This window comes from Macaca nemestrina, chromosome 12 (genome assembly GCF_043159975.1).
Source record: "Macaca nemestrina isolate mMacNem1 chromosome 12, mMacNem.hap1, whole genome shotgun sequence".
NCBI classification, from domain to species: domain Eukaryota; kingdom Metazoa; phylum Chordata; class Mammalia; order Primates; family Cercopithecidae; genus Macaca; species Macaca nemestrina.
The window spans coordinates 8,680,078-8,703,911 of record NC_092136.1 but is presented as its reverse complement, the minus strand read 5'-3'; the positions used below and the strand labels follow the sequence as shown (position 1 = coordinate 8,703,911).

The 23,834-nt window shown below is 46.6% G+C and overlaps 1 long non-coding RNA gene across 2 annotated transcripts; it reads right to left on the bottom strand.

Moving 5' to 3' along the window:
• Positions 1-132: 132 nt before the first annotated feature.
• On the bottom strand, positions 133-23,816 carry LOC105469587 (uncharacterized). 2 transcript variants are annotated; one of them, XR_979989.2, is made up of 5 exons: positions 23,661-23,816; positions 15,697-15,868; positions 9,166-9,402; positions 5,567-5,643; positions 133-433 (listed from the first exon to the last, which is right to left on the bottom strand). It is a non-coding gene; the product is annotated as an uncharacterized lncRNA (long non-coding RNA). The 2 variants fall into 2 exon arrangements; XR_011610483.1 differs by lacking the exon at positions 9,166-9,402 and having other exon boundaries at positions 23,661-23,812.
• Positions 23,817-23,834: the final 18 nt, after the last annotated feature.

Sequence of the window (23,834 nt, the reverse complement as noted above, 5' to 3'; positions counted from 1 at the left end):
TCCTGCCTTAAGGGTGCTGCTTTGGCTTTGGAGCAGAAAGTGGGTGCTTTTAATGTGGGGGAGGCTGGCATAGTGGCATGCGTGGCACATGGGAGAGGAAGCAAGCAGGTGGGGGATCTGCTTACTCTCTTTGGTGCCTTATCTACTGGGCAGTCAAGTTGGTGACTGCTGGCATCTTTATGGGTTGTAAAAGTGGCCAGAAACTTTCCAGGTGGGAGAGAGTCCTGTAGCGGGCATACTTGAGGTCGTAGATGGACTGTTGTCTCTTGAGGCAACTTCCTGGTGGGAGAGAGTTTCGTAGTGGGCATACTTTGGGTTGCACATTGACTGATATCTCTGAGACAGTCGCTTGGTGGGAGAGAGTTCTGCCCTGGAGCCTCTAAGCACATGGTTAGATGAACTTTCCCTGTGGGGAGTGTCTGGTGAAGGGGAGCTGAAAGGTTATAATTGCATTGGTTAATTAGGAAGTGGGGAATAGGAGAAATGGAGAAAAGAAAATAAGAGAAAAGAAGAAAAAGATAATAGCAACTTACTCTCTTTTTCTAAGAAAAATGGGAATACTTGGTTAAAATCACAACCCTTTTTTGGGAGACTGAGGCAGGAAGATAGTTTGAGTCCAGGAGTTTGACACCAGCCTGGGTAACATAGTGAAACCCTATGTCTAAAAAAAAATTAACTAGGCTTGGTGGCATGCAGCTGTAATCCCAGCTACTCAGGAGGCTGAGGTGGGAGAATCACTTGAGCTTGTGAAGTTGGGGCTCCAATGAGCTGTGATTGTGCCAACACCCCAGCCTGGGTGACAGAGTGAGACCCTATCTCAAAAAATAAAATAACAAAAAAATCCTGAAAGTTTATTGTCGTTATTGATATGCTTACTGTTTCCACAAATGATCCAGTTTAACACAGAGTTTAGGTTAATAAAACAATATAAATATTGTCAGTAGCACAATCTAGATAGCTTTTTTGTTTGTTTGTTTTCGAGACAGAGTCCTGCTCTGTTGCCCAGGCTGGAGTGCAGTGGCCGGATCTCAGCTCACTGCAAGCTTCGCCTCCCGGGTTTACGCCATTCTCCTGCCTCAGCCTCCCAAGTAGCTGGGACTACAGGCGCCCACCACCTCGCCCGGCTAGTTTTTTGTATTTTTTTTTTTTTAGTAGAGACGGGGTTTCACTGCGTTAGCCAGGATGGTCTTGATCTCCTGACCTCGTGATCCGCCCGTCTCGGCCTCCCAAAGTGCTGGGATTACAGGCTTGAGCCACCGCGCCCGGCCTAATTTTTGTATTTTTAATAGAGATGGGGTTTCACCATGTTGGCCAGGCTGGTCTGGACCTCCTAACCTCAAGTGATCTGCCTGCCTCAGCCTCCCAAAGTGCTGGGACTACAGGCATGAGCCACTGTGCCCAGCCCTAGATAGCCTTTTTTGTTGCAGTTGTTTGTTCTAAGAGAGAAGAAACTAGGTCTGAAGTCTTTCTGTGTGCATAAGCGCCTTAGAATCAAGATATCTGTCATTTTGTGTTTAACACAAATGAGAAACGTCGGTACCAGTTATGGATTTAGTATCTGTTTCTGTAGCTCTTTTAAAAACACCACCTTTTGCATCTCTAGATATTGCTCCCCATTACCCATGATTATTTGGAACTATATGAATCCAAATTGTATGAAATTGAGTTCTAGCTACTGGGAAGCCTGAGGTGGGAGGGTCGCTTCAGCCCTGGAGTTCTAGGCCACAGTGCACTATGCCCATCGAGTGTCTGCACTAAGTTCAGCTTCAGTATGGTGACCTTCTGGGAGCAGGACCACCACGTTGCCTGAGAGGGGTGAGCCTGTCCAAGTCGGAAAGGAGTGGATCCAAACTCCTGGGCTGATCAGTAGTGGGATCGTGCCTGTGAACAGTCACAGTACTCCAGCCTGGGCAATATAGCAAGACCCTGTCTCTTAAAAAAAGATTGTATCATACTAGAAAAGTGCACTTTGGGTATCTAAAGGAAGCACTGCATGCACCTTTCTGTCTGCCAACCAGTTTGTTTACTTTACATGTGGTCCATCCTGGTTCACTGGGCCCTGGGAACCAGCCCCCTCTGGCCCATCTCCAGCACAGTAACAATAGCCAATGTTTATTGAGTCTAGGCCGTGTGCCAGATGTTGAGCTAAATATGTAATAGGCTATTGTTTGAGGCTGAGTGCAGTGGATGATGCCTGTAATCCCAGCACTTCGGAGGTCGCAGCAGTAGGATTGCTTCAGGTCAGGAGTTTGAGACCAGCTGGGGCAACAAACTGAGACCCTGTTCATACAAAAAGAAACAAATAAACAAAACCAGAAATGAGCAGGGCGTGGTGGTGCACATCTGTGCTCCCAGCTACTTGGGAGACTGCGGCGGGTGGATTGCCTGACCCCAGGAGCTTGAGGTTGCAGTGAGCCACTGCACTCCAGCTTGGGTTACAGAGCAAGACCCAGACTCAAGGGGAAAAAAAAGGTTATTGTTTGAATCTAATGCTTACAACCAGCCTTTGAGGTGATACCATTAGTATCTTCACATTGTAAATGAGGTAACAGGTTTAGAGACATTGAGTAACATGCCCAAATCACGCAGATTAATGGAGGACCCAGGATTTAAACCTAGATTTGTCTGACTGCCATCTCTCTCTCTCTCTCTTTTTTACATTAAAAAAAAAAAAAAAATGGAGACAGGGGATGGCTATGTTGCCCAGGCTGATCCTGAACTCCTGAGCTCAAGCGATCCTCCCATGTCAGCCTCCCAGGTAGCTGGGACTACAGGCCTGCACCACCACCCCTGGCTAATTTATGTATTTTTGTAGAGATGGGGGTTTTTACCATGTTGCCCAGGCTGGTCCTGAACTCTGGGCTCAAGCGATCCTCCCGCCTTGGCCTCCCAAAGTGTTGGGATTACAGGTGTGAACCACTGCTCTTGGCTGAGAGCTGCCATCTCAACTGCCATTACCTACCACAATGGGACCCAGAAGCCTGGTTCTGGACACAGTGGCTGCAAGGACCCTCAGGGGCCCTTCAGTTCTGCCTTGAAGAAAATCATTTTTCCACAGGGTCATTCCGGGTCCACCCCTGGCCCCAGCATGGTCAGCTCAGGTGACAGGATGCTCTCAGGAGCTCTGGCTGGTCAAGGCCCTTTCTGATGTAGGGTCAAATCCATCCCCCGTTAGCTTCCGTGGGACGGTCAGCCTTCTGCCCTTGGGGCTGTAGAGAAGATGCGTGGCTCTTCCCACCCCAGGGAATCCCCTCAGATCTTGGCTCGTTCACTCAGCAGACATTTACCGTGTGTCCACAATGTGCCCAGGATAGAGGAGTGGACAAGAAGAAGTCGTGAGGCCTGGTGGAGCTGACATCTTAAAGAGGCAGAAAGTAAGTCCCATGTTGGCAGAGACATGCCCTACCCCCTTGATCCAGAGCCTCTCTGGATAATTCCAGCTTTCTAGATCGGAGACCCATTGGAAATGTGGTCCCAGATAAGGTACCCGCGTGAAGAACAGGGCCATGGGGCTGGCTGGGGTGACCCCACATAAGAAGCCTTGGCTGGTCCCAGGGTTTGGAGAGGCCATATGTCCAGGGCAGTCCTAGAGCTTAATCTGGCCAAATTCCAGTAAAAAGGAAAAAATAAAATCCTGCTTCCCCATCACCAAACACTAAATAAGCAGGCAGCAAGACAGGCCCAATCCACTGGCCTCCCCACTCCCTCCTAAACTCCAGAGCTCCCTCCCTAACTGTCTGCTGCCTCCTCCAGCCAGCGCCCATGGACATTTCTGACCAAACTCACATTCTGCCTTCTCCAGCCTGAAATCTGGCTTACCTATTCTCAAGACATCTTCCTCCCCACTCTCAGACTCTCCCCCTATCTCGGGTCTCTTTTATCTCCAAGATCTCTCTCCAGCCCTGCCAGGGTCCAAAATCAAGCATCAGCGCTGCTCCCCGCCAGACTTCCACCCTCCCTCACTCCCCTCAACCCGATTCTAACAGACACCTGAACAGGAGAACACAGTGTGAGATCATATCACAGGTCACAGACACACACACACAGACACACACAGACACACACACACACACATTTCCTGTTGTCCTGTGACCCTCCCTCTCCAGTCCCTGACTCAGGACACCATACAACAAAAGAACTCACAATACCAGTTTCAGTGTCATAAACGATAGATATGGGCCGGCACAGTGGTTCACGCCTGTAATCTCGGCACTTTGGGAGGCCGAGGCGGGTGGATGGCTTGAGGCCAGGAGTTCCAGACCAACCTAGGTAGCGTGGTCAAACTCTGTCTCTACAAAAAATACAAAGATTGGCCGGGTGCAGTGGCTCTCACCTGTAATCCCAGCACTTTGGGAGGCTGAGGTGGGCGGATCACAAGGTCAGGAGATCAAGACCATCCTGGCTAACACGGTGAAACCCTGTCTCTACTAAAAATACAAAAAAATTAGCTGGGTGTGGTGGCGGGTGCCTGTAGTCTCAGCTACTCAGGAGGCTGAGGGAGGAGAATGGCGTGAACCTGGGAGGCAGAGCTTGTAGTGAGCCAAGATCGCGCCACTACACTCCAGCCTGGGTGACAGAGCAAGACTCCATCTCAAAAAAAAAAAAAAAGAAAAAAAGAAAAAAAGAAAAAATACAAAGATTAGCCAGGTGTGGTGACTTGTACTTGTGGTCCCAGCTACTTGGGAGGCTGACTGGGGAGGATCACCTGAGCCCCGAAGGTTGAGGCTGCAGTGAGCCATGATCATACCACTGCACTCCAGCCTGGGAGACAGAGTGAGATGCTGTCTAAAAAACAGAACAAAACAAAAACTCCCCCAAACCCAAAAAGGTTTAGAAGAATAAATGCTCTGATATTGAGCCGGTCACCTTACCACTGCCCACCAAGGCAATTATGAAAGCATGAGGAGAGGGGAAGAGAGGAACACCAGAGGTTGTAGAAGGGAGCAGAGGAGTTGGGATGTCCCCAGGAAGAGCCCATGTCCCAGCCCCCACCACCCCCCACCACCCCCCACCCTGGCTGAGGAGTGAAAATGAAAAGAGACCCCCAGAGGCCAGGCACAGTGGCTCAGACCTGTAATCCCAGCACTTTGGGAGACTAAGGCGGGTGGATCACGAGGTTAGGAGATCGAGACCATCCTGGCTAACATGGTGAAACCCTGTCTCCACTAAAAATACAAAAAAATTAGCCGGGTGTGGTGGCGGGCGCCTGTAGTCCCGGCTACTCAGGAGGCTGAGGCAGGAGAATGGCGTGAACCCAGGAGGCGGAGCTTTCAGTAAGCCGAGATCGTGCCACTGCACTCCAGCCTGGGTGACAGAGCAAGACTTCGTCTCAAAAAAAGAAAAAGAAAAAACATACAGAACATTTTTGGTCAGGCACAGTGGCTCACGCCTGTAATCCCAATACTTCAGGAGGCTGAGACTGAAGGATCTCTTGAACCCAGGAGTTTGCGACTAGCCTGGTCAACATAGTGAGACCTCGTCTCTACTAAAAATACAAATATTAGTCGGGTGTGGTGGCACACGCCTGTAGTCTCAGCTACTCAGGAGGCCGAGGTGGGAGGATCACCTGAGCCTAGGAGGTCGAGGCTGCAATGAGCTGTGGTAGCGCCATTGCACTTCAGCCTGGGCTTTGGAGTGAAGACCCTGTCTCAAACAAAAAAGAAGAAGAAGAAAGAAGAAAGAAGAAGAAGAAAAATATTTAGAACATTTAAATCACACCTAAAACTACCCCTTGTGCTCCTTCCCAATCAAGCCCCATGCCCACCCTATAATCCAGACAACCACTGATTTATTTTTCCTTCCTTCTTTCCTTCCTGTCTTCCTGCCTTTTCTTTTCTTTCTTCTTTCTCTCCTTCTCTTTTTCTCTCTTTCTTTCCTTCCTTCCTTTCTTTTTTCTCTTTCTTTTCTTTCTTCTTTCTCTCTCCCCTCCCTCCTTTCCTTTCTTCCTTCCTTCCTCCTTCCCTCCCTCCTTCCTCCTTGTCCTTCCTTTCTTCCTTTCACTCTCTCTCTCCTTCCTTCTTTCTTTCTTTTTTGCTCTTCATCAGCCTCTACATTGACCTATGATCTGCTTTCTGATACTATGAATTTGTTTTTCCTAGAATTTCAAAAAATAAATCACACAATATGTATTATTTTGTGTCTGACTTTGTATATCATCTATTGAGAAGTTTGTATTCAAAAATTTTTTTGGTTTGTTTTTTGATTGAGTTTTTAGAGCTCTTTATGTAATAATTCTAGATAAAAGTCTTTTGACTTTGACTTTGCAATATGTGTATTGCAAATAGTTTCTTCCAGTCTGTGGCTTGCCTTTTCATTATACTAATGATGTCTTTCTGTAAGTAGATTTTTATTTATTTTGTAAATGTTTTTCTTTTTCTTTCTTCCTTTTTTTTTAGGCTAGAGTGCAGTGGTGTGATCTCCGCTCACTGCAACCTTTGCCTACTTGGTTCAAAGCGATCCTCCCACCTCAGCCTCCCAAGTGGGATTACACTGCCCGCCACCATGCTCGGCTAAGTTTTTGTTTGTTTGGTTTTTGTAGGGTCTTAACCAAATGACCCTGAAACAGAGTGGGACTTTTTTTTTTTTTAGTTATTTAAAAAATCTTGACGGGCATAATGGTATAGTTTTTTCTGCTTTTTTTTTTTTTTTTTTTCCACAGCACAGTAAGTGGATAACAATATTTGCAAGTCATGCCAAGTTAAAGAATATGGTCAATTTAATACAATTTTCTTTTGTTTGTTTGTTTGTTTATTTTATTTATTTATTTTTTTGAGACGGAGTCTCGCTCTGTCGCCCAGGCTGGAGTGCAGTGGCCGGATCTCAGCTCACTGCAAGCTCCGCCTCCCGGGTTCACACCATTCTCCTGCCTCATCCTCCCGAGTAGCTGGGACTACAGGCGCCCGCCACCTTGCCCGGCTAGTTTTTTGTATTTTTTAGTAGAGACGGGATTTCACCGTGTTAGCCAGGATGGTCTCGATCTCCTGACCCCCTGATTCGCCTGTCTCGGCCTCCCAAAGTGCTGGGATTACAGGCTTGAGCCACCGTGCCCGGCCAATACAATTTTCTAGAAACTTTCTTGGATCCTTCAAAAACTGGCCAATGCTTTTCTTGCATAAAGCCAAATCTGACTTAGAAAATGGCACATGTAATTTTTTTTTTTTTTTTTTTTTTTTTTGAGATGGAGTTTCACTCTCGTTGCCCAGGCTGGAGTACAATGGTGGGATCTCAGCTCACTGAAACATTTGCCTCCCAGGTTCAAGCAATTCTCCTACCTCAGCCTCCCAAATAGCTGGGATTATAGGCGCGCGCCACCACGCCTGACTAATTTTTTGTATTTTTAGTAGAGACGGGGTTTCACCATGTTGGTCAGGCTGGTCTCGAACTCCTGACCTCAGGTAATCCACACGCCTCTGCCTCCCAAAGTGCTGGGATTACAGGCGTGAGCCACCGCGCCCGGCCATGGCACATGTACTCTTTAGTCTTCTCCCATTTCTGTCAGGTAGCTCCTGCAATGGACACAGGTTTAACTTTAGGGTTGGATGGGGCCCCATTGCTGGTGGTACTGGTTGGGCTTAACTTCTCAGACAGCAGGAGGTAGGGGGTAGGGCTAGTTTGATAAGAGGGAATGGTGTCTAATGACCCTGGGGTGGAATCCTGCATTACAGAACTGGCTGGATTCCCCTTATAACTGGGGGCCTAAGAAGTCTCCAGGGAGGGTGTAGGCCCTCTAAGGGGAGCAGCTAGGAGGGGATCCCTTAAGCACAGCTTCTGGTGCCTGGAAGTGACATGAGCCAGTAAAGGGCTATAAACCCTGTATATAAAGGGCCTTCTCCAATTTTTCTTATTCTTTTTTTTACAGAATAACTCTAATTGTAAAATAGCATTATAGTGAATCATATTTAAGCCAAATTTCTTCTTTTTAAAAATTTGTATTGGACCCAAATGGTGCTGCAATAGAAAGTGAGGGGTTTTTGTTTTGTTTTGTTTTCCTTTAAGCAGAATTTGAATTTGCACTGATAGCCCAAAGACACCCTAGTGGTGAGTCCTCTGAAATACTTGTTATTGTCCCCATGACTAGAAGGATTGACACTGGACGCAGAAGTTTTTCTAAGTCTAGCGAAAACTGGGCTCTTGCTATTTTTCGCTTTTAGATTTTTACCTCTTGCAGAGAAGGCGTAAGTATAGGTAGCAAGGCATTGTGAAAGTGGATTATAAGCGTTTGCCAGTGAATGAAATATGACTAAAGACATATTTTTATTAAACGAAATGTAGAAGGAAAAGTGTAAATAAACCAAAAGAAAATGTTGTTACAGGCCAGGCACGGTGGCTCATGCCTGTAATCCCAGAACTTTGGGAGGCCGAAATGGGCGAATCACAAGTCAGGAGTTCGAGACCAGCCTGGCCAACATGGAAAATCCATCTTTACTAAAAATACAAAGATTAGCTGGGTGTGGTGGTGTGTGCTGGTAGTCCCAGCTACTCAGGAGACTGAGGCAGGAGAATCGCTTGAACCCAGGAGGTGGAGGTTGCAGTGAGCTGAGATTGCACCATTGCCCTCTAGCCTGGGCAACAGAGCGAGACTCCATCTCACCAAAAAAAAAAAAAAAAAAAAAAGATGTTACAGAAATGATAACTTTAGGGCGGAAAACAAGAAAACGCAAGGCCAAGACTCCCCTGGGGTGGGCACCCAAGCCACAGTCCTAGAAAGAATGCTAATGCCGACATCCCCTGAGCACCTGGAGGGCGGCCAACAATACCAAATGCCTAAAACCCCAGAGTATCTGAGAACTGGCCAACGAGAGTCCTCACACCAAATGTGGAAAACCCTGGACCATATCGGGGGTGGCCAACAGTGAACCCCAAAGACCAAGTCGGGGGCATAGAACAACTTTTTCCAGGGTCAATACGACAGGGACCTCTCACGAGCAAGTGTCCTGCCTTAAACAATTGCCCAAATATAGTTAGCAGGGATTTAAAGCAAAAACTACAAAAGAAATATATATTTCAGAGTGGAAAATAAAATGAAATAAAATGGCCAACAGAAAAATTAAATGGCATGAGAGGAGAAGGGACCAAGAGAAGGGGCAACAAGGATGCAATTGGTCAGGCATGCTTCGAGGGACTTTGAATTGACTATTTAGCTGACAGTCTTATTTCCTGGCTTACCTGATATGGAAGGGAGGAGGCAAAGGGACAGTCACCTGTCCACAGGAGCCAAAATGGTGCTGATCAGTCTCTAACTGGGGCCCAGTGAAGATCTTCTCCCCAGATTTCCCCAGCTTGGGCAAGCTTGGCTGCCAAAGGGGGATCAACAGGTGTACCAACAGCATGCCAGCTGCAGTAGTGAGTCCCACACAAGGCAGTTCTGCTATGGCTGCTTGCCCATCTGCTTGGCTCCATTGGCTGCCACGAAAGACAGTGGCTCTTATTTATTTATTTATTTATTTATTTATTTATTTTGAGATGGAGTCTCATTCTGTTGCCCAGGTTAGAGCGCAGTGGCGCAATCTCAGCTCACTGCAACCTCCACCTCCTGGGTTCAAGCGATTCTCCTGCCTCAACCTCCTGAGTAGCTGGGATTATAGGTGTGCACCACCATGTCAGGATAATTTTTGTGTTTTTAGTAAAGATGGGGTTTCACTATGTTGGCCAGGTTGGTGTCAAACTCCTGACCTCAGGTGATCCACTGGCCTCAGCCTCCCAAAGTGCTGGGATTACAGGAGTGAGCCACTGCACCTGGCCAAGACAGTGGCTCTTAAAATGAACCTTTGGGCTAGTGCTACACCTCTGCAGTATTAGAAGCTCTGCAGCTTCGATTGCTTGTAGCACTGATCACCTGCTGTCTCTTGCTGATCACCATCTTGACCTCTCTTGCCACCTCTCCCCAACTGCTACCTCCTGCCATCTCTCTGTTGTCTGTCTTGCCAATTGCTCTCACCACTTCTAATTGCCATCTATTGCTGTCTTTCTGTCCTGTCTCACCATCCCGCCAATTGCTGACCACCAATTGCCAATTTTCTCCTCTCTACTGTCTTGCTGCCTGTCTGCTAATTGCCAATCACTGCCATCTCTGCTGTCTTTGTGGTCTTCATGGTCACCAGGTGATGCAGAACAGGTGAGCCCCTAAATTGGGGCTTAGCTGGGAGGGTTCTAGGGTTCACACAAGAAGGAATTCAAGAGCAAGACAGTGGTATTAGAGAGCAGTTTTTAACTGAATGGCACTGCTCTTTGTGGAGCAGGGATAACTCATGGGCAGTGCACCTACAGCAGGCAACCTATGGGCTCTTGGCAACCGTATTTATATTCGCTTATACTCATTTTTAATTATATGCAAATAGAAGGGTGAGTTAATGCAAATTGATGGAGGGGTTATTTAGAACTTTTTAGGAAAGGGTGGTGACTTCTGGGTCATTGGTGTGGAAAGGCGTGGTAACTTCTGGGTCATTGCCATGACATTTGTAAACTGTCATGACGCTGGTGGGAGCGTCTTATGCGAAGGAGCAATGAGGGCAGCTAGGGATTGCTTTTGTCACCATCTGCTGGTTCTTTCCAGACAAGTCCTACTGGTCTCCTCTCTCGATTTTAACACTATTAATTCTCTGATTTCATGTGTATGGGATGTCTTTCCATTTGTTTGTGTCCTCTTCAATTTCTTTCATCAGTGTTCTGTAGTTTTCATTGTAGAGATAGTTTACCTTCTTGGTTAGATTTATTCCTAGATTTTTTTTTTTTTCCCAGCAAGATAAATGAGCTTCTTCATTTCTTTCTGAGCTAGCTCATTTTTGGTGTGTAGAAATGCTAATGATTTTTGTATGTTGATTTTGTATCCTGCAACTTTACTGAATTCATTATTAATTCTAGGAGTTTTTTGGTAGAGTTTTTAGATTTTCCTAAATATATGATCACATCATCAGCAAGGAGGGAGTTTGACTTTTTTTTTTTTTTTTTTTTTTTTTTTTTTTTGAGACGGAGTCTCGCTCTGTCGCCCAGGCTGGAGTGCAGTGGCGCGATCTCGGCTCACTGCAAGCTCCGCCTCCCGGGTTCACGCCATTCTCCTGCCTCAGCCTCCCGAGTAGCTGGGACTACAGGCGCCCACAACCGCGCCCGGCTAATTTTTTGTATTTTTAGTAGAGACGGGGTTTCACCGTGGTCTCGATCTCCTGACCTTGTGATCCGCCCGCCTCGGCCTCCCAAAGTGCTGGGATTACAGGCGTGAGCCACCGCGCCCGGCTCATTTCTTTTTCTTGCCTGATTGCTCTGGCTAGGATTTCCATCACTGTATTGAATAGGGGTGATGAGAGTGGGTATTCTTGTCTTATTCCAGATCTTAGAGAAAAGACTTTCAGCTTTTCCCCATTTAGTGTGATGTCAGCTGAGGGTGTGTCATATCAAATTGTTATGAAGTAAATTCCTTCTATTCCTAGTTTGTTTGGAGGTTTTATCATGAAAGGATATGGAATTTTATTAAATGCAATTTAGTAATTGTTTCAATTGAGATAATCATATGGTTTTTGTCTGTGTCTCCTGGGCTCAAGTGATACTCTTGCATCAGCCTCTTGAATAGCTAGAACTACAGGCATATGGCACCACACACAGCTAATATTTTACTTTATTTTCATAGAGATGGAGTCTTGCTACATTGTCCAGGCCATTCTCAAATTCCTGCCTCAAGTTATCCTCCTGTCTCAGCCTCCCAAACTGCTGGGATTACAGGTGTGAGCCATGGAATTTCTGTATACCATGTAGAATCAGCTTGTCAATTTCTATCAATCCAGTCTGCTGAGATTTCGATTGCTATTCTTGTTTGAATCTATAAAATTGAATCTCATTCTCAAAATGAGAAAGGCTTCTTGGAAGCTGCATTTTTTTTTTTTTTTTTTTAAAGATGGAGTCTCGCTCTGTCACCCAGGCTGGAGTGCAGTGGTACAATCTCCGTTCACTGCAAGCTCCGCCTCCTGGGTTCACGCCATGCTCCTGCTCAGCCTCCCGAGTGGCTGGGACTACAGGCGCCCACCACCACACCCAGCTAATTTTTTGTATTGTTAGTAGAGACAGGGTTTCACCATGTTAGCCAGGATGGTCTCAATCTCCTGACCTCGTGATCCGCCTGCCTCGGCCTCCCAAAGTGCTGGGATTATAGGTGTGAGCCACCGCACCCGGCCAGCAGTACATATTTTAATCAAATGTCTAGAATATGTCATTATTAACTGTTGCCATGGAGCAATGTGATATAATCTGAATAACTGTTAAAATTAAACTCTTAATTCCAAAAAATGAAAGATAAGCTTTGGTGTGAATGTGAAGAAATTGGAGCCCTAGTGCCTTGTTGGTGGGCATGCAAAAAGGTACAGCCACTGTGGAAAACAGCCTGGCAATTCTTCAAAAATTTAAACACAGAACTATCCTGTGATCAAGCAATTCCAATTCTAGGTATATATCCAAAAGAACTGGGCCGGGAGCGGTGGCTCATGCCTGTAATCCCAGCACTTTGGGAGGCCGAGGTTGTGGATCATGAGGTCAGGAGTTCAAGACCAGCCTGACCAACATGGTGAAACCCTGTCTCTAGTAAAAATACAAAAATTAGCCCAGCGTGGTGGCGCACACCTGTAATCCCAGCTCCTCAGGAGGCTGAGGCAGGAGAATCACTTGAACCTGGGAGACAGAGGTTGCAGTGAGCCGAGATCGTGCCATTGCACTCCAGCCTGGGCCACAGAGTGAGACTCCATCTCAAAAAACAAAACAAACAAACAAACAAAAAACAAAACAAAAAAGCAAAATCTGAAGTCAAGGACTTCAACAGATATTTGTACACCAACGTTGAGAGCAACATTATTTACAATAGTCAAAATGTGGAAACAATTCAAATGTCTATCCACAGATGAAGGGAGAAACAAGATGCAGTATACACATACGATGGAATATTCTGTGGCAATCTGAAGGAACGGAATTTTGGCATACGCTACAGCATGGATCAACCCGCGTCACATTATGCCAAGTGACACAAGCCAGACACAGAGGGACACATATTGTGTGATTTTACTTATTTGAAGTACCTAGAATAGGCAAATTCATAAAAACAAAAAGTAGAATAGAGATTGCCAGGGGCTGAGGTGAGGGGAATGCGAAGTTTTGCATAATGGACACAGAATTTATGTTGGGGACAATGAAAAAATTCCAGAGATGGAAAATGATGATAGTTGCATGACATTGTAGATGTACTGAATGGCGGTGAATTGCACACTTAAAATCAGTCAGATAAGCCAGGTGCAGTGGCTCTTGCCTGTCTGAAAGGAATTTCTCCTTTCACTTCTGTCAGTTTTTGCTTCATGCATTTTGAATTATTGAATGCATACTGTTATGACTTTGATGTTTTCTTAAGGAAGTAACTCCTTTATAATGATAAAATATCTCTTTTAATTCTCAGTAGTATTCCTTGTTTCTCATATGGCGCTCACCCAAGTCAAATGACTGATGTATCTCCAGGTCATCCCATCCTTGCCCTCCAGCTCTACCTTGGATGGGAGTCTACATCTCAAAAGTTCCTGAGATTATGTTCCCTACCCTCCTAGGCATGACGGACCTCAAATCAGAGATTAAGTTGAGTTATGGAGAAAATAAAGAAATAAAATAAAGAAAGTAAAGGTTCTCTTCTTTGTTGTCACTACTGGCTGGAGGCTGGATGCTCTTAAATGTCACAGACAAGTGCCACTCTGTTCCTCCCATGCTCCCTGCATGCCAGCTTGTCCCATGGTGTCCCTTTGTTTCTTTTCTTTCCTTTTTTCTTTTCTTTTTTTTTTTTGTTTGAGGCAAGGTCTCACTCTGTCACCCAAGCTGGAGTACAGTGGCACGATCTCGGCTCATTGCAACCTCCGCCTCCCAGGTTCAAGTGATTGTCCTGCCTCAGCCTCCTGAGTAGCTGTTACTATAGACGTGCGCCATCACGCTCAGTTATTTTTGTATTTTTAGTAGAGATGGGGTTTCACCATGTTGCCCAGGCTGGTCTTGAACTCCTGACCTCAAGTAATCCGCCTGCCTCAGCCTCCCGAAGTGCTGGGATTATAGGTGTGAGCCACCACACCCAGCCGCATGTGGCATTTTAATTTGGCAGGAAAGGGTGGAATTATGTAATGAGAGGCGCTGCAGTCAGCTCACTCCCCATCTGGAAGAAAATGCACCTGGGCCTGTCTCTTACACTAGCCCACAAAACAAATTCCAGAAAAGAAAAAGATTTATTAAATGAAAAAAAAAAAAACAAACCCATAATATGAATCTTGTAAGAAAATGTAAAATATGAGAAGACCTTCTCAATCAAGACTGGAAACCCAGAAGTTAGGAAATGTGACTGTTTAAATGTATGCGTGCCAAAAGAGGCTGGAGACAAAGTACAGGGATAAAGGAGAAACTCAGAAAAAATGTTTGCACAGCTGAAGACAATAGCAGCTTAATACCACCCCATAAAAGGGGTTTTTGCAAATCAAGAAGTGGACAACACAACAGAAAAGCGGGCTAAACATATAGAGGAGCAATTCACAGAAGAAAAATTCCAGTGGCCAACAAACAAAAGAAAAGGTGCTGCTTAATCAGGCTAAACAGTCGGGAAATGCAAAGTAAAGTTATACTACTACACCCATCAGTTTGGCAATAATTAAAAAGGCTTTGGGGCCAGGCATGGTGGCTCATGCCTGCAATATCAGCACTTTGGGAGGCCGAAGCAGGAGCGTTGCTCAAGCCAGGAGTTGGGGTACATATTCTCAGGACCTCTTGAGACTGCACCTCAGGACAAAAAAAAATTATATATATATATATGAGATATGGTTATATATGATATATATACTATATCTATCTATCTACATATCATATATATAAAATATGGTTAGGCTTTGTATTCCCACATGAATCTCATCTTGAATTGTAATTGCCAGGTGGAGGTAACTGAATCATCGGGGCAGCTTCCCCCATGCTGTTCTCATGATAGTTCTCACTCTCATGAGTGAGTTCTCATGAGATCGGATGATTTTATAAGGGGCTCTTCCCGCTTTGCTCGGCACTTCTCCTTCCTTCTGCCTTGTGAAGAAGATGCCTTGCTTCCCCTTCACCTTCTGCCTTGATTGTAAGTTTCCTGAGGCCTCCCCAGCCATCCTGAACTGTGAGTCAATTAAACCTCTTTCCTTTATAAATTACCCAGTCTCAGGCAGTTCTTTATAGCAGTATGGAAACTAATACTATATATATATTATATATAAGTTTTATATATAATATACATATATATGTAATATTTAACATCTATTAACGATGGGGATATGAGGAGATGGAAATTTTCATGCTTTTTTGTGGATAAGAGATGTTAATTTTTTTTTTTTGAGACGGAGTCTTGCTCTGTCTCCCAGGCTGGAGTGCAGTGGCGCGATCTTGGCTCACTGCAAGCTCTGCCTCCCGGGTTCACGCCATTCTCCTGCCTCAGCCTCCTGAGTACCTGGGACTACAGGCGCCCGCCACCACACCTAATTTTTTTTGTATTTTTTTAGTAGAGACAGAGTTTCCCCATGTTAGCCAGGATGGTCTCGATCCCTTGACCTCGTGATCCACCTGCCTCAGCCTCCCAAAGTGCTGGGATTACAGGCATGAGCTACCGCGCCCGGCCAAAGATGTTAATTTTTAAAAACTTAGCTAATATCTAGTAAAATAGAACATTCTTACATTTTCAGCCCAGCAATCTCATTCATGGCTTAGATGCCTCTTCCTCCAGGAAGCCTCCGGACCTCACAGTCCCAGCTGCTTGTGGGTTGTAAAGTGAATATCCAGCAACACGTCTCTTTCCCCTGTTCATGGGGCTGTGTCATCATCCAATTGCACCAGCACCGTCCAGTGCCTGCGCAGAGGAGACTCTTAGTGAACATCTGCTGGACGAATGGATCTGACCTCATGTCACCCTGCGAATGGCATAGGTGCTCTGCCAATTTGACAGGTGAACCATGAAGGCACAGCTCTCTGGTGACTTAACCAAACAATGGAGCTGAGACACCATTCCAACACAGACACTACTTTCCTTCCAACCCAGTGTTCAACCCACTGCCAGGCCTGCTCCAGGTGAGTGACCAGAGCCAGCAGAGACCCGGAAGGACAGACCTCACCTCAGCAAAGAATTGGGGGAGCTGTCTGAGTGGCCGAAACAGTGACTGGCAGGCAGGAAACAGCCTGTAGGTGCTGTGGGGTGTTTTGTTTTGTTTTGGAGACAAAGTCTCACTCTATTGCCCAAGCTGGAATGCAGTGGCACAATCTCAGCTCACTCAAACCTCCACCTCCCGAATTCAAGCGATTCTCATGCCTCAGCCTCCTGAGTAGCTGGGACTACAGACCTTTTCCCCAACACCTGGCTAATTTTTTTGTATTTTTAATAGAGACGGAGTTTCACCATGTTGACCAGGCTGGTCTTGAACTCCTGGCCTCAAGTGATCCACCTGTCTTGGCCTCCCAAAGTGCTGGGATTACAGGCGTGAGCCACCACGCCAGGCCATGTAAGTGCTGTATTTCATCCTAAATATGAATGTGGGGTTTATCATTCTAGTTTACAAGAGCAGACTTTTGTTGTGATCAAGTCCTCTTAACCACAAATAGAGTGCTTAAGTATTTTCAAATATCCTTCTTATGCCCATTATTGCAAAAATGCAACATGTCTGATTGAGCATTATTGGTTCTTGCTCCATCTGTCCTAATAAGCACACTTTCACACGTCAAGTGGTCTTCTGAGGCATAAGGAAAATTTGACTTGTGCTCTGCCGAGGACCATCCTGAAGATAGAGGGCTCATGTAGGCTTTTCAGAATTTTAATTTCACCCAAAATATACTTCATTGTTTAAAAATATTTTAGTGACTCTATACATAATACCTTTGACCATATGTGGAGAACCAAGGAACATAATGATGCTGGTTGGTTGCTCCTAAGTTCAGTGGACAAAATGATTAAAGAAAATGATGGGTAGGGCACGTTGACTCACACCTGTAATCCCAGCACTTTGGGAGGCCAAGGCAGTGGATCACAAGGCCAGGAGATCCAGACCATCCTGACTAACACAGTGAAACCCCATCTCTACTAAAAATACAAAAAATTGTCCAGGCGTGGTGGCAGGCGCCTGTAGTCCCAGCTACTCGGGAGGCTGAGGCAGGAGAATGGTGTGAACCTGGAAGGCGGAGTTTGCTGTGAGCCGAGATCGTGCCACTGCACTCCAGCCTGGGCAACAGAGTGAGACTCTGCTTAAAAAAAAAAAGAAAGAAAATTACGAACTCAGGGATTCTATCTGCCTGCTTCAAAGGCAGATACTGAGCCTCAAATCTGCTAAGATTGCCCTGAGTGAGAGTCTTATCTCCTGTAGAGAAAGAGCTGAAATTGTGGAAAAACAGACACAAGCTCTTATCATGCAAGTGGCTGACCTGCAACGAAAGAGGCATGCACAGCCTCACCAGGTGTCTACTGTTAAGGTGAGGGCATTGATTGGAAAAGAATGGGATCCTGTGACTTGGAATGGGGATGTGTGGGAGGACCGTGCTGCAGCTGGGGGCACTGAGCTTATAAACTCTGATGAATCTTTTTTTCCAGAAGACACAACTTGCCCATCCCCAGTAGCAGCAACATCCTCTCCCCAACCCATGCTATCATTAGCCTTTCCATCTTTGTCTGAGAAGATAAAACCTGTTCTGCCTGAGGCAGTTGCCAGGCAAGATAATGTTGATTCTCCTCAGGAGCCACCCCCAACACCTGTTTGCTTTAGACCTATGACTAGACTCCAGTCCCAGCAGGCCCCTAGAGGTGAGGTTGAGAGTGAGCTATACTCAAAAAGAACTGTTTGAGTTCTCTAATTTATATAAACAGAAATCTGGAGAACAGGCATACAAATGGATATTAAGGGTATGGGATAATGGTGGAAGAAACATAGAGTTGGATCAGGCTGAATTTATTAATTTGGGCCCACTAAGTAGGGACTCTGCAATTAATGTTGCAGCTCTGGGAGTTAAAAAAGTTTCTAATTGTTTATTTGCTTGGTTAACTAAATATGAATTAAAAGATGGCCCATTGTGAGCAAGCTGGAAATGCCTGATCTCTCTTTGTTTAATGTAGAGGAAGGTATCCAAACGCTTAGGGAGATTGCGATGGTGGAGTGGATTAGTCAAATTAGACCTACTCATCCCAGCTGTGAGGGTCCAGAAACTATATCCTTAACCTATGCCTTATAAAATAGATTTGTGAGGACAGCTCCTGCATCTTTGAAGAGCCCTGTAATTGTTCTTCTCTGTATGTCAGATCTAATGGCAGGAACCACAGTCACTCAACTACAAAATTTAAATACAATGGGAGTAATTGGGTCTTGAGGTGGCAGGGGCAAGTGGAGGCATTCAACGGTCAAAGGCAAGGTGGGAGTAGCTACTGTAATGGACAGCAGAGGCAAAGTGGCAATCAGAATAGTCTGACTCGTGTAGAGCTCTGGCATTGGCTAATTAATCATAGCGTTCCTAGAAGTGAAACTGATAGGAAGCCTACTTCATTCCTACTTAATTTATACAAGCAGAAAACTTCTAGGTCAAATGGACAAAAGACTAATTTGAAATACAAAAATAGAGAATCAGGGCTCTTCAATCAATTTCCAGACTTGAGCCAGTTTACAGACCAAAACTCCTTGAATGAAGGGGAAACCGGGTCCCCTTCAGGAAGGACCCCACTAGATTATTGACAATTTATGCACTGAATTGCTCACCCATCCTTCCCCAAGCACACATCTGGCTTTTTACCAGGGTAACTGTTCACTGGGAAAAGGGAAATGATCAGACATTTCAGGGACTACTGGACACTGGCTCTGAGCTGACACTGATTCCAGGGGACTATAAACGTCATTTTGGTCTTCCAGTTAAAGTAGGGGCTTATGGAGGTCAGGTAATTAATGGAGTTTTTGCTCAGGTCTGACTTCCAGTGGTTCCGGTGGGTCCCTAGACTCATTCTGTGGTCATTTCTCCGGTGCTAGAATGCATAATTGGCGTAGACATACTTAGCAGCTGACAGAACCCCCACATTGGCTCCCTGACTGGTAGGGTGAGGGCTATTATTCTGGGAAAGGCCAAATGGAAGCCATTTGAGCTGTCTCTACCTAGACAAATAATAAATCAGAAACAATATCGCATCCCTGGAGGGACTGCAGAGATTAATGCCACCATCAAGGACTTGAAAGACGCAGGGGTGGTGATTCCCACCACATCCCCGTTCAACTCTCCCATTTGGCCTGTGCAGAAGACAGATGGTTCTGCACGATATGCAGGCACCACCCAAAAGTGGACAGCTGCAGCGCTACAGCCCGTTCCTAGGACATCCCTGAAGGACAGCGGTGAAGGGAAATCTTCCCAGTGGGCAGAACTTTGAGCAGTGCACCTAGTTGTGAACTTCAAATGGAAGGAGAAATGGCCAGATGTGGGATTATATACTGATTCATGGGCTGTAGCCAATGGTTTGGCTGGATGGTCAGAGACTTGGAAGAAGCATAATTGGAAAATTGGTGACAAAGAAATATGTGGAAGAAGTATGTGGATGGACCTCTCTGAGTGGTCAAAAACTGTGAAACTATTTGTAACCCATGTGAGTGCTCACCAATGGGTGACTCAGCAGAGAAGGATTTTAATAATCAAGTAGATAGGATGACCTGTTCTGTGGACACCACTCAACCTTTTTTCCCAACCACCCCTGTCATCGCCCAATGGGCCCATGAACAAAGTGGCCATGGTGGCAGGGATGGAGGCTACACATGGGCTCAGCAACCTGGACTTCCACTCACCAAGGCTGACCTGGCTACGGCCACTGCTGAGTGCCCAATTTGCCGGCAGCAGAGACCAACACTCAGCTCTCAATATGGCACCATTCCTTGGGGTGATCAGCCAGCTACCTGGTGGCAGGTTGATTATATTTGACCTCTTCCATCATGGAAAGGTCAGAGGTTTGTCCTCACTGGAATAGACACTTACTCTGAATATGGGTTTGCCTATCCGGCACACAATGCTTCTGCCAAGACTACCATCTGTGAACTCACAGAATGCACCCTCATGGTATTCCACACAGCATTGTCTGACCAAGGCAACATCCTGAAGCAGCTGGATTGACAGAACGGTGTCAGGCAATCTGCCCGCCTCGGCCTCCCAAAGTGCTGAGTCTGTCTGTCCCAGGCTGGTCTGTCTCTGTCACCCAGGGTGGAGTGCAGTGGCATGATCTCGGCTCACTGCAGCCTGGAACTCCTAGGCTCAAGCGATCCTCCCTCCTCTGCCTTCCAAGTAGCTGGGAACACAAGCGAGGGCCACTGCCATGTCTGGCTAATTAAAAAAAATTTTTTTTGTAGAGACGGAGTCTCACTCTGTTGCCAAGGCTGGTCTGTAACTCCTGGGCTGAAGCGATCCTCCCACCTCTGCCTCCCAGTGTTGGGATCACAGCCGTGAGCCACTGGACCAAAAAAAAAAAGAAACCTAATATACAAAACAACGGCTGGGTGCGGTGGCCCTAGCACTTTGGGAGGCTGAGGTAGGCAGATTGCTTGAGCTCAGGAGTTTGAGGCCAGCCTGAGCAACATATTTTTCTTTTCTTTCTTTATTTTATTTATTTATTTATTTATTTTTTGAGACTGAGTCTCCCTCTGTCGCCCAGGCTGGAGTGCAGTGGCATGATCTTGGCTCACTGCAACCTCTGCCTCCTGGGTTCAATCGATTCTCCCACCTCAGCCTCCCGAGTAGCTGGGACTATAGGCGCCTGCCACCAAGTCCGGCTAATTTTTGTATTTTCAGTAGAGACGTGGTTTCACCATATTGGCCAGGCTGGTTTCGAACTCCTGACTCTGTGATCCACCTGCCTCGGCCTCCCAAAGTGCTGGGATTACAGGTGCGAGCCACCGTGCTCGGCCTCTTTTTTTCTTCTGAGACAGAGTCTCGTTCTGTCGCCCAGGCTGGAGTGCAGTGGCACCATCTTGGCTGACTGCAACCTCTGCCTCCTGGGTTCAAGAGATTCTCTAGCCTCAGCCTCCTGAGTAGCTGGGATTATGGGTGGATGCCACAAATGCCCAGCTAACTTTCGTATTTTTAGTAGAGATGGGGTTTTAACATGTTGGCCAGGCTGGTCTCCAATGCCTGACCTCAAGTGATCTGCCCGCCTCGGCCTCCCAAAATGCTGGTGTCAGAGGTGCATGAACCAGAGCAATTCTATCTAGAACAGGAGCTGGGTAAAATGAGGCTGAGACCTACTGGGCTGCGTTCCCAGAGGGTTAAGACATTCTAAGTCACAGGATAAGACAGGTGGTACAAGATACAGGTCATAAAGACCTTGCTGATAAAACAGGTTGCAGTACAGAAGCCAACTAAAACCCACCAAAACCAACGTGGCCACTAGAGCAACCTCTGGTCGTCCTCACTGCCACACTCCTACCAGTGCCATGACAGTTTACCAGTGCCATGGTAGTGTCAGGAAGTTACTGTGTATGGTCTAAAAACAAGAGACACGAATAATCCACCCCTTGCTTAGCATATCATCAAGAAATAACCATAAAAATGGGCTGGGCGCAGTGGCTCACGCCTGTAATCCCAGCACTTTGGGAGGCTGAGGCGGGCGGATCACAAGGTCAGGAGATCGAGACCATCCTGGCTAACACGGTGAAACGCCATCTCTACTAAAAACACAAAAAATTAGCCGGGCATGGTGGCGGGTGCCTGTAGTCCCAGCTACTTGGGAGGCTGAGGCAGGAGAATAGTGTGAACCCGGGAGGTGGAGCTTGCAGTGAGCCGAGATAGTGCCACTGCACTCCAGCCTGGGTGACAGAGGGAGACTCCATCTCAAAAAAAAAAAAAAAAAAAAAAAAACATAAAAATGAACAATCAGCATTGAGTTCCTTTACTTTCCTAACAAACTTGCTTTCACTTTATGGACTCGCCCTGAATTTTTTTTTTTTTTTTTTTTTTGAGACGGAGTCTTGCTCTGTTCCCAGGCTGGAGTGCCGGTGGTGCGATCATGCTCACTGCAACCTCCACCTCCCGGGTTCAAGTGATTCTCCTGCCTCAGCTTCCCGAGTAGCTGGGATTACAGGCGGGCACCACCACGCCTGCCTAATTTTTGTATTTTTAGTAGAGATGGGGTTTCATCATGTTGGTCAGGCTGGTCTTGAACTCCTGACCTCAAGTAATCCGCCTGCCTCAGCCTCCTAAAGTGCTGGACTCGCCCTGAATTCTCTATTGTGTGAGATCCAAGAACCCTCTCTTGGGGTCTGGATAGGCCCTTTCCTGTTAACATTGGGATTGCAGGCGTAAGCCACCATGTTCAGCCACCTTTGAGGCAGGAAAATAGCGTCTGGAGGCAGGCAACATACAAGGCCGACTCACATTTCAGTTATGACAGGAAATATCCTCTCCTTAGGGCGTACACCCTAAATGACTTTGTAACTTTACTTCATCCTCTTCATTTACACAGGGCGTATCCCAAGTACCCAAGAGTATTTAAACTCCAACAAATCCTGTAACTGGCCCCTATGCTCAGCCGGCCCCCACACTGGAGTGTACTTTCATTTTCAATAAATCGTTCATTCCTTCCTTGCTTTGTGCGTTTTGACCAATTCTTTTGTTCTTCTTTTTCTGTTTTTTTTTTTTTTTTTTTGAGACAGAGTCTCGCTCTGTCAGCCAGGCTGGAGTGTAGTGACATGATCTCGGCTCACTGCACACTCCGCCTCCCAGGTTCAGGCCATTCTCCTGCCTCAGCCTCCCGAGTAGCTGGGACCACAGTTGCCCGCCAAAACGCCCGGCTAATTTTTTGTATCTTTTTTTTTTTGTAGAGACGGGGTTTCACCGTGTTGGCCAGGATGATCTCGATCTCCTGACTTCGTGATCCGCCTGCCTCGGCCTCTCAAAGTGCTGGGATTACAGGCGTGAGCCACCGCGCCCAGCCGTTTTGTCCAATTCTTTAAGATGCCAAGAATCTGGACACCCTCCACCAGTGACATCTTCACAGTTCTGAGGAGTATTCATGGGGTATTTTGTAGAATGTTTCTCAATTGGTATTTGTCTGATCTTTTTCTCATGATTAGGCTGGAGGTAGCTGGGATTTCAGGTGTGAGCCACCATGCCCAGTCTCCAAATCCTGTTTACGCAAAAATTTTTAAAAATTAGCCAGCCTTGGTAGTGCGCGCCTGTAGTCCCAGCTACTCAGGAGCCTGAGGTGGATCACTTGATCCAGGGAGGCGGAGGCTGCAGTGAGCGGAGATTATGCCTCCCCCGCTGCACTCCAGCCTGGGCGACACAGACCTTGTTTCAAAAAAAAAGCCTAATATGGCTGGGCGCCCTGGCTCACGCCTGTAATCCCAGCACTTTGGGAGGCCGAGGCGGGCGGATCACGAGGTCAAGAGATCCAGACCATCCTGGCCAACATGGTGAAACTCCGCCTCTATTGAAAATACAATTATTAGCTGGGTACTCTGGAGGCTGAGACAGGAATATCGCTTGAACCCGGGAGGCGGAGGTTGCAGGGAGCCGAGATGGCGCCACTGCACTCCAGCCTGGCGACAGAGCGAGACTCCGTCTCAAAAATAAAAGAAGCCTAATACACGAAATAAAGCTAGAAATCTTCCCTGAGTCCTCTTGCCTACGGAATGAAGTCCACAGACCTAGGGGAGCGTTCGAGCCCCTCTAAGCCCACTTCCTTTCTCCAGCCTCTCGCGCGCAGTTCACTCCCGACAACACCTCCCGCCGCCACAAGGAGACGCCCGAGGACTGCCCTCCGTTAAAGCCCAAACCGTATTGCCACATGACCCGCTCCGCATCCACGTGAACAGCGTCGC